An 11,279-nucleotide genomic window follows, 5' to 3' on the forward strand; every position below is an offset into this window, starting at 1 on the left:
CAAAACCAGAGCAAGTACACAAGAAGAGTTCCCCTGATCCTATCCCAAAAGGACCTATAGCCATTTACCCACATAACTGTACACCGAGGAGAAGAGAGTGACCAGATCATTCAAAGACTGTTTGGTACAGGGTCTGAGCGAATCACCAAATGACCCCCTAGTAGGGTGGAGGCAGTGAAGAGGAAACTAGGTGACAAATGGAGAACTGGCTCAAGTCTGTCTCTCAGTGAACTGTTGTCTCCATTCCCAAATGTGTAATTAAGATGACATCCTTATCCTAGATAAAACTCCCACATTAGTTTAGGTCTGCGAGTAAGAATGTAGATGGGCCAATGGTGACAGGAAGGCTTCATACCAGAAGAAACAGTACGGGTTCCACCAAACTCTCTTTTCCTGAGCAGGTCAAGAAAAGAGTGTCTATATCACCAGAGCTCACTGTCTCTGATAATTATAAGTAGCTGGGGTTGTTGCTACATAATGGTGCATGAAAGAATAGGTCTGGAACCCAAAGAATTCATCAGAGTCCCTCTTGATGAGTCCATGCTGTCCAGGAACTGTAAACAAGCTGTTTTAACTACTGATTCACTAAGACTAACCAGGGGCCCAGACTCTAGGTAATGAAAGTGTGGGTTCCCCAACTCTGTTAGCAACCTCCATGTTCTCAAGTGCTGGCTAAGGGAGATCTAGAATGCACAATGAAGGAAGGAGATGATAAATACCAGTTATATCCTTGAAACCAAGGGCAACAGCAGAGACCATAGCTTGTCCACTAACTCCTAGTGACCGGCCTCAAATTCGAAGAAACATTATGAGATAAAGTTAAAATGAGACACAAGAGGATGCCTGAGAGGCAAAGAACTGACTAGCAGAAACCATCAAGACCTTGCTGCACCCCCCTTGACACCATTTCTTTTTTTTTTTATTTATTTATTTACTATAATTGGAGGCTAATTACTTTACAATACTGTGGTGGGTTTTGCCATACATTGACATGAATCAGTCATTTCTTTCACTCAACTGTCAGCACCCTGCCTGAGGCCTTTTTCTACTCTGCAGAGATGTGGGACGTGCCAGGGAATTAACCAACCCACCCTGGAGCACCCATTCTCCAATACCAAGGAGAACTGGCAGACAAATACCCATATCCCTCCTTCCTCCAGTGAGATAACTCTGAGCTTCTCCACTAGCTCACAGACTTCTCCAAGCAATTAAACTCCTTCTGCCTCGGGTGGTATCCTGTTGATAACACATCCTTTTTGGGTTACCCTTCCTTCTTTTTTCATTTGCCTAATCCTCCAAAGTGATTTCTTTGATCATATTCCAAATAAACTTCAATTCTTATCTCAGATTTGTTTTTGAGGGGTACACGCTTATTAGGGATGTATATTCTGCTAAACAATTGCAAAGGAAGAGGTAGTCACTGGGTAACGTCTCTCCTGTAAATAAGCAGAGTATATTCACTCCTCTCCCATGTGTAAATTCATGTGTTCATCTCCTCAAGGGACCAAATACAGGTGGAGCTTTTTCCTTTAGATCTCCATGTTCTTCTTGATAAAGGACTGGTAGCAGCTATGAAACTTTGAAATTTTTCACTTTAGGTGGAAATAATCTGAACATGAATGCATGCAGAAAGGAAAAGTTATGTCATAACAAGTAATTTATTCAGCACATCTGCATATCAGACCCTCTGTAATATGCCTTGTATACATTACTACTTCCTTTTCTTCTCACAGCAACTTTATGAAGTAGTGAAGATTGTTATCCTTACTTTCCTGGTGAGAGAAAGCACGGAGAAACCACACAGCTTGGAAGATTCAAGTTTGGGCATGACTGCCTTTGGGCATGTAATTCTATGCATGCACTTTCCCCTATGCTACAGAGACTCCTTACAACAAAATAAAACAGCCTTTGTACATCTCCTAGGTTTGTAGCTTAGAGCACAGACCAACTAGTGCAATCCCCAAAACCAGGACTGCTAAAAAGCCTGAGAAAGAATATCAATTGTGAGAACAAGGAGGAAAATGTCTTAATAAATGTAGTTTGTACTTTCCAGAATCCAGTCATTACCTGCACTGCTCAGCTGCTATAAAGCAAATAATCTAAATCTACCCAACATGCATAAATTGCTGCAAGCATAGAAACACAGATAACTCACAATAATGCCTTACTCAAAGTTCTCCTTTTAGCTGCAAATATACATAACTCAAGAAAAAAGACAGGGATAAAAATAAAGTGTGATACCAAAACATATCCATAAGAAGAAAAATTGATTAAAAAATTGAAAAAGAACTTCATCAAAAGCAAAGAAAAAAAAAAACTTCTGCTCTGTGAAACATCCTATGAAGAGGATGAAAAGATAAGTTATAAGCTGGAAGAAAATATCGGCAAACCACATATTCGACAAAGGACTTGTATCTAGAATACATAAAGAACACTTAAAACTCGTTTTAAAAAAAAAACAGAAATAAACATCTAGAAAATGGGCAAAAGACATGAACAGACATTTCACTGAAGAGGATAAACAGCTGGCAAATAAGCACACAAAACAATGTTCAGTCCCATTAGCCACTAGGGAAATAAAACCCGAATAAGCTATCATTACACATCTACCAAAATAGCTAAAGTAAAAAATAGTGATAACCCCAAATGCTGATGAGAATGTGGATCATTCATACACTGCTGTTGGGAATGTAAAATAGTACAGCCTCTCTGGAGAAAAGGAGGGCAATTTTTTACAAAAAGTAGCTTGCGCTTACCATGTGATCCAGCAGTTATCCTTGGGCACTTACCATGTGATCCAGCAGTTATTATTAGGCATTTATCTCAGAGTAATGAAAAGCTATATTCACACAAAAATGTGTACACAAATTGTCAGGGAATGTTTGACGGGAGGATTCCTACGTGCTGTCTCTCATGAGTCCTTTGTCCCTCTTCAAGCGGAACAGCACGCTGCTCCCAGGGACTGAGGTCATTGTGTGAAGCAGGCTTGGGTCTCCTTTAGTAAACATTCTCTTTAGGACAAAACTGCTTAGTCTCGTTCCCTTTCTTGAGATATGGATTGTGTCCTGACCTTGTGACTAACATTACCCCTTGTTCCCTTGGTAACGGTTGCTGTACGTTTGGTTTTCTGATCTCTATCATTCCCAAAAGAAGTTTCTTGTACCACAGCCTATATATACTCATAGGAAAATCATTAAAGCACCTTTGCTCCACCAGAGCTTAGGTCCCCGGGTCTTTTTTGTCTCTTTCTCTCTCTCTCTTTCTCTCTTTCACTTTCTTATCATCGACTCCGTACCACAAGGTTCCGGTCCATTAAAGGACCCCAACACAAATATCCATAAAAACTTTACTCATAGTATCACCAAAGTGGAAGCAATCCAAATGCTTTTCAACCAGAAAATAAACAAGTGGTGGTATATCCATATGATGGAATAATACTCAGCAATAAAAAGGAATGACTATTGATACAGGTAAAAACCTGAAAGGATCTCAAGAGACTTATGATAAGTGAAAACAAAATCTCAAAAACTTATATGCTGTAGAAGTCCATCTATATAGTATTCTCGAAATGATAAAATTATAGAGATAAAGAACAGATTAGTGGTAACCTGAGTTATGGAGTAGGGCAGGAAGCAGAGTGGTTGTAGTCATAAAAGAGTAGCACAAGGGCTCCTTGTGATAGACCTGTTCTCTATCCTAGATGTGGTGGCAGTCCCACCATTATACACGTGATAAAATTGCATGGAACTGAATACACACACACACGAGTACATGTAAAACTGTTGAAATCTGAATAAGGTCAATAGTGCATATCAATGTTCATTTCCTGGTTATGATATTGTACTATAAATTATGCAAGATGTTATTATGGGGAGAAGCTGAGTGATGGGTATATGGCCTCTCTGTGATATTTCTTACGAGTACATCAGTTTAGTTCAGTTCAGATGCTCAGCTGTGTCCGACTCTTTGCAACCCCATGGACTGCAGGACACCAGGCTTCTCTGTCCATCACCAACTCCCAGAGCTTGCTCAAACCCATGTCCATCAAGCTGGTGATGCCAACCAACCATCTCATCCTCTGTCGCCCCCTTCTCCTCCTGCCTTTAATCTTTCCCAGCATTAAGGTTTTCTCCAAGGAGTCAGTTCTTCGCATCATGCGGCCAAAGTATTGGAGTTTCAGCTTCAGCATCAGTCCTTCCAATGAATATTCAGGACTGATTTCCTTTACGATTGACTGGTTTGACCTCCCTGCAGTCCAAGGGACTCTCAAGAGTCTTCTCCAACACCACAGTTCAAAAGCATCAATTCTTTGGTGCTCAGCTTTCTTTATAGTCTAACTCTCACATCCATACACGGCTATTGGAAAAATCATAGCTTTGACTAGATGGACCTTTGTCAGCAAAAGTAATGTCTCTGCTTTTTAATATGCTGTCTAGATTGAGCATACTTTTTCTTCCAAGGAGCAAGCGTCTTTTAATTTCATGGCTGCAGTCACCATCTGCAGTGATTTTGGAGCCCAAGAAAATAAAGTCTGTCACTGTTTCCACTGTCTCCCCACCTATTCGCCATGAAGTGATGGGACCAGATGCCATGATCTTAGTTTTCTGAATGTTGAGTTTTAAGACAGCTTTTTCACTTTCCTCTTTCACTTTGATCAAGAGGCTCTTTAGTTCCTCTTCACTTTCTGCCATAAGGGTGATGTCATCTGCGTATCTTTCCCGATTTGGAACCAGTCTGTTGTTCCATGTCCAGTTGTAACTGTTCCTTCTTGACCTGCACAGATTTCTCAGGAGGCAGGTAAGGTTGTCTGGTATTCCCATCTCTTAAAGAATTTTCCACAGTTTGTTGTGATCCACACAGTCAAAGGCTCTGGCATAACCAATAAAGCAGAAGTTTTTCTGGAATTCTCTTTTTTTTCTGGAATTCTCTCTACAAGTACACATGTATCTACAATTACCTCAAAATAAAAAGTTAAAAATTTTTAGTACAGTGGAATTGGATTATGTAATACAGCAAATTTTATGTTTACTCATATTGCTTAAAATGTAGTTTTACCTTCACAAAACGATGGATGGGAAGCTTATTTACATTTTGATGCCAAAGTTGATCATTTCTTTCTTTTACGTAAATAAAGCAATGAGACCTGGCAGTGAATTAAAGCATATTTGGATCTCCAACAAGAACTTACAGTTTTTCTTTTTTTTTAGATCTTGGTCTTCAGTTTTTTGTTTTTTTTTTTTTTGTTTTGTTTTTTTACAGTTTTTCATGTCCACATGAAACTCTCGGTTCAAGAGTCCACAGAGAATAGTGCAAATGACCTTACATGGCAGTTAGGAGCCCTACATTCTATTTCTGGTTTCACCTCTTTCTAGTCTAGGCTAGATTTTACCTCTAGTAATAAGACAACACAAATAACTTCCTTTAAAAACATCAGTATTTAGAATGCCCCTCCTTACTGAATATCCTTAAAGTTAAATACCTCATTTAACTTTACAGCAGGCAAGAAAAAATTTTTCTCATATTTCTCCTACTGAACTCATATGCCATGATCCAACCTTTCTTTTTAACAAATGGATGGAGGACTTCAATCATACTTATGAAGATAAATATGAAGATAAATAGCAAAATGTCCCGATGCCAGAGCCTCTCAGATATCCTAGCAGATTTCATCCCTCACATACAACGCTGACATCCTAGGAGAGCAGACTTTCCCCAGGAACTCCCTCCCTCTTCAGTCAAAATAAAACTTGAATTCATTCCCAATGACTGTATTATTAGAAGAACATTTGCTTGCTGGATGCGTTGCATTGATTTAACCCTACTTTCAATAAGAGCACAGCATGAATTATAAAGCAGAGGAACCACATGCTGACATGGTCTCAGTGTTTTTCTTCATCTTTGGATTTTATCTGGACAAAAAGGTTATGAGCTTTAAAAATGCCAAACCGTGACTTTATCTTGCAATTAATGTTGCTGTGTTCACATTCTGAGCCATGGCTGGCTGATATTAATTTCTTCTTTCTTGAAGACTGAGTCACAATGTCTGGAATCTTGGGGGACACCTTATAACATGGGGACCTCGATTCCCAGTACCTCTCGCTTATACCTTTAAAACAGGTAGGTTTTAAAGGAACTTTAGAAAAGGGGAAGGCTCTCCCCAGTCAATACAGGCAAAGAAAAGAGAATCTGGTAGAAATCCTTTTAGACTATTCTTCCAAGAGAAGGTTTTGATTAAAATAGTTTTTAGCAAATATTGTAGGGTAAGAAAAGCTTAGAAACTTACAAGGCAAGAGATGATAGATATAACATAATCTTTAAAATAAATTCTAAAGTTCAAAACAGGACAAAGATTTGCATGACCATATAAACAGGCAACATTCAAAATGACTATCACAAAGGGACTCAAACCTATAAGTCACCAAACAGGGTCTCTAAAGATCTAGAATTTTTTTTTTCCTTTTTTATTTCTTTTTTTGATAATGCCTGTAGTGGGTCTAAAATTTTGAAGCAGATGGTACAAAAGAAAAAAAGAAAAGAACTTCAGGTATCTTTGTCAAACAGTGAGTAGCTAATACTTACCATCATATTAAAAGGTCATTCATCCCTAAAAATAAATAAGCAAACAAATAAATACACGCGTTTCTATGCCACTGACCCATTCCCAAGTAATAATAAGTCAAGGCCTGTTTCAGACTATTCCTTCCTTGGCACCAGCTTCCTGAGGGCCTCAGTGCTAGGATTTCATGGGGTGAACAGCTGACATGATGGTGTTAACTGGGGAGATCTGGGTGTATATACACACATCTGACGATTCTTGCCTAATCTCCCTCATCACTGCACCACCACTCCCCTTACCATTATGTCAAAATGGCAATTGCAAAACAAATAAAAGCAGAGGAAGAATTGGGTGAAGAAGTAAAAGAAAATCATTTCCTGGATTTCTTTTTCCAGAGCCCCCAGGTTAGAACTGTGCAGAAATGCCTGTGGCTAAACACCAATTAGGCATGCTGCAGGGTGCTCAAAGTGCTCTCTGTGGCATGTTTCTCCCTTGTTACCCCCCAGCCTCTAGAGAAGTCTTCTGACTATCCCAGCTACATCTCGCAGGTATTGTGAGAAAATAAACAGAAGGATCAGTTGTCCACAGTGCACTGGCATTCTAAAAAGAAGATGGAGATCATGGTGACAGCAGAGATCCCAAGAGGAAAGTCAGGCTCTGGGAAGAGTCGGAGTCTTGTGCTCCTGACAGCCACCTCACAAAGACATCCTCTTACAGAGCAGTCTTGAGGCTCTGGGTTTGTTTCCCCAGTCACTTGAGTGATAATGACATTCCCCATCTCCATGTCCATACCATATCTGAGCCCGTTCACCACATCAGGCATCACCCATGCATTACAGCCACCAAACCCGATTTGTCCAGAAGGGCACACAAAGCTGGATACAGATCAGGCCCTAAATGTGCCCATCAGGACCAGACAAACTATGACCCTCTGTCCAAATCCGGCCCATCATCTGTTTTTATCCATAAAGTTTAACTGGAAACGTGTCATGTTCACTTGTATTGTCTGTGAGTCACTGCGTGCCACAAAACTGAATAGTTATAACAAACACCACATGACTCTCAAAGCCTAAACTATATACTGTCTGATTCTTGTCACAAAACCCCTGATAGAGGTAGTAAAAATAGAAAGGAATGCATCCTTCATGTTGAATTTTTTTAAAGCTCCTTTCCTATCCATGACCCTATCTGAATCTCTCAATATACTCTCTGGTTTTCCTACAAGAACTCTGAATGTGAAAGACTACCTCTTAAAAAAAGTACCCAAATAAGCACAGGGCTCTAGCATAATGTGTGATAATAAATGATTTACTATAATTTTCACACACTCTACTTGCTACAAAGGGCAAATGCCAATCATGTTGTTAATTCCTGACCTTCTCAGCTCTGGAGTGAAATTAACTGCAGACAATTCAATGAGCAATTTCCCCCTGATCTGGGGATGTGACAAGGAGAGCAAGACAAGAGGACAGAGGGCACTGGGACCTTCTCTGCTGGAGGGCCTGTCAGCCCCAACCTTTGAGAAAAGACTCTTCACCCATGGAAAGATGCAGCTCTTGAAGATATCAAATATCTTTAATGCAGTATGAGCTTTTTTATATTTTTCATATTTTCTAAGATAAATATATATTACCTTTGCAATGAGAAAAAACTATTTAAAAATAAATTACACATAAGCACATTGTTTTCATATTCACAATTTAGATTATGTGTATTTCATCCATAAAGCTAATCTTCTAAAGAAAAAACCATTAAAAAGTCACTGTGCTGCCATACACAGTATTCTGTGGCCACCAAAGTATTTAGTGTCTATCCCAGAACACTTATTCACCTATAAGGTCTAATACAAGATCTCCCCAAACCTACTTGGTAGAGAATGTATTTTTTAAAAAAAAAGTTTTTTTAGTAGTTTCAAATTTACCAAAAGAAAAAAAGATTGAGATGATCATACAGAGAGTTCTCACACACCCACCCCAGACCCAGCTTCCTCTATAAACACTTCACATTAGGGTAGTTACGTTTGTTATGACTGATAACCCAATACTGAGACATTATGGTTGCGGTTGTTCAGTTGCTAAGTCGTGTCCAACTCTTTGTGACGCCATGGACTGCAGCATTCCAGGCTTCCCTGTCCTTCACTATCTTCTGGAGCTTGTTCCAATTCATGTTCACTCAGTCAGTGATGCCACCCAACCATCTAATCCTCTGTTGCCCCCTTCTCCTCTTGCTCTCAATCCTTCCCCGCATCAGGGTCTTTTCCAATAAGTTGGCTCTTCACATCAGATGGCCAAAACATTGAAGTTTCAACTTTACCATCATCCTTTGAATGAATATTCAGGGTTGATTTCCTTTAGGATATAGTATATTCAGACTTCCCTAGATTTTATCTAATGCTCTTTTTCTATTCCAGGATCGCATCCAAGATACCAAATTACATTGTATCTCCTTAGGCTCCTCTAGGTTGTGACAATTTTTTAGAATTTCCTTAGTGTTGATGACCTTGTCAGTTTTGAGGAGTAATGGTCAGGTTATATTGTAGGATGTCCCACTATTGGAATTTGTATAATGTTTTTCTCATGATTCAACTAGGGTTATGGGGTTTGGGTAAGGAGGATCTCAGAAGTAAAGTAACATTTTCGTTACATTGTATCAAGGGTACAAAGTATTAGCATGACATATAACTTCTGATGTTGACTTGATCATCTGGATAAAGTAGTATTTGTCAGGTTTCCCCACTGTACAATTACTCTTTTCTTCCCCTCTCTCTTTCATACTGTTCACTTTGTGAGGCAGTTACCATGCTCAGTCTGCAGTTAAAGAGTGGGATGCTAGACTTCACCTCATTGACCATCAGGCTTCCCAGGTGGCTCAATGGTAAAGTATCCACCTGCCAATACAGGAGATGTGGGTTTGATCCCTGGGTCAGGGAGAGCCTCTGGAGAAGGAAATGTCTATCCACTCCAGTATTCTTGCCCGGGAAATTCCATGGACAGAGGAGCCTGGAGGGCTATGGTCCATGGGGTCACAAAAAAGTCACCCACTACTTAGCCACTAAACAACATCAAAAACAATCTCTGTAGATTATTTGGAATCCTTCTGCAGAGGAGATTTGCCTCTTTGCCCTCATATCTTAATTTATTCAATCCTTCACTCAGATCGGTATGAACTCATGGATATTTATTGTAAATAAATAAGGGAAGGCACTTTTACAGAGTGATAAAATGCAGTCTTCCTGAGGAAAATAGGAGTGAGAATTCAGGTCCTGCCTCTGATGCTGAAACAATGGATATTGCTTTTTGGAACAATCTGTTTCCATGACCAGCTTTATCCCTCTGGGGATGGTTCTCTCACTATGAAAAATAGAAAAGATCCAAATTTAAATGCTGAGTCCAACCTTTCTCACTCCAGCCACATCTGACTTGTGGCTTCTGCCTGCAGAAGTCATTTAAGAAATACTTGCAAAATGACCACTCAATGGAAGAATGAGTCCCTAAATCTCTTAAGAGCACCGTCTGAGTATCAGAGAAGGCAATAAAGAACATTTTCTGGCAGATACACTGTGGTTCGGACAGAGGCCCTGATTTTGCAGAGAACTCATTCTCATCTATTTTCTCACCTATTACCATCAGATTGTAGACTTTCCCAGCAAATGGAGGAAGGGGCAAAGTTCTTGTCCCTGCCATTGAATTTTGCTGTTGAACTAAGAATCTCTTATTTCTCACGTGAAAATTCATATAAGCACATTCGGATTTTCAGTTCATTACCCAAAAGACAAGGATCTTCTGAACCAGAGGAGAGCATTCCCCCAAGAAACAAAGCAGTAAGAGGGGGTCAGGACTGTGGGCAGGAGTGGCACCTGCTTCACTGTACCCCCTCACACCCACAAAGAAGAGATGATAAGTAAATACACGACAAACAAATTACTGGAAGAAAGAAACCGAGGCTCAGGCATCAGGACGCCTGTGTGCCCATCCTCTAACCAGTTGTCTGTCCTGGAGTAATCAGTTCCTTAATCAGGATCTCAGTTTTTCTTGGGCAGGGATATGGAGAAGCAGCTCTTTCCAGCTGTTAAATGCAAAAGCATTCAACATACCTTGCCCTGGATATTCTTAAGCTTTAAAATATGCTCCAAGAACCCTACTGAGAAAATGCCTTTGCTGGGTGGAAGTCGCCAGATTGATTACAACTGCGTGACAGTCACAGAAAATATTTAGAGCGGCCACTTCCAGCAGCTTCAATGATTGCTCCTGAAGGGAAAAGCGGAGTGAAAATAAACAATACAGCTAGTTTTCATAGCTATTTCTCCAGATCAAGCCAGTTTTCAGCAAAATCAAGAATTAAACAGGCAAGGCTTTTTCATTCTCTTAAAGGACTTATTATTAAAAATTTTAAATAATTCTGGTTTTGCCTTAAAGAATTTTAAAAATTCTTCTTTTAACAATTTGGTTTAATAATTTTTAAAAAACAACTTGCTATTCACAGAACTATGACCTGTGAATAGTGGAAAATAATAAAAAGCAAACAAGAAAAACTTACAAACATCACATTTTTACCATGCAGAGATCACCCCTATTATACCTTAGGGCAAGTCATTTGGGGTCATTTTCTACATATATTTGTATGCGTGTTTTAGCTGACATGAGACTATACACTATTATCTATTTTTTCAAAGAACAATCTTTATTATATCAGCTAATATCCAGGAAACATTCAAATTTTATGA

The sequence above is a fragment of the Cervus elaphus genome, chromosome 15 (genome assembly GCF_910594005.1).
Source record: "Cervus elaphus chromosome 15, mCerEla1.1, whole genome shotgun sequence".
Classification (NCBI taxonomy): Eukaryota; Metazoa; Chordata; class Mammalia; order Artiodactyla; family Cervidae; genus Cervus; species Cervus elaphus.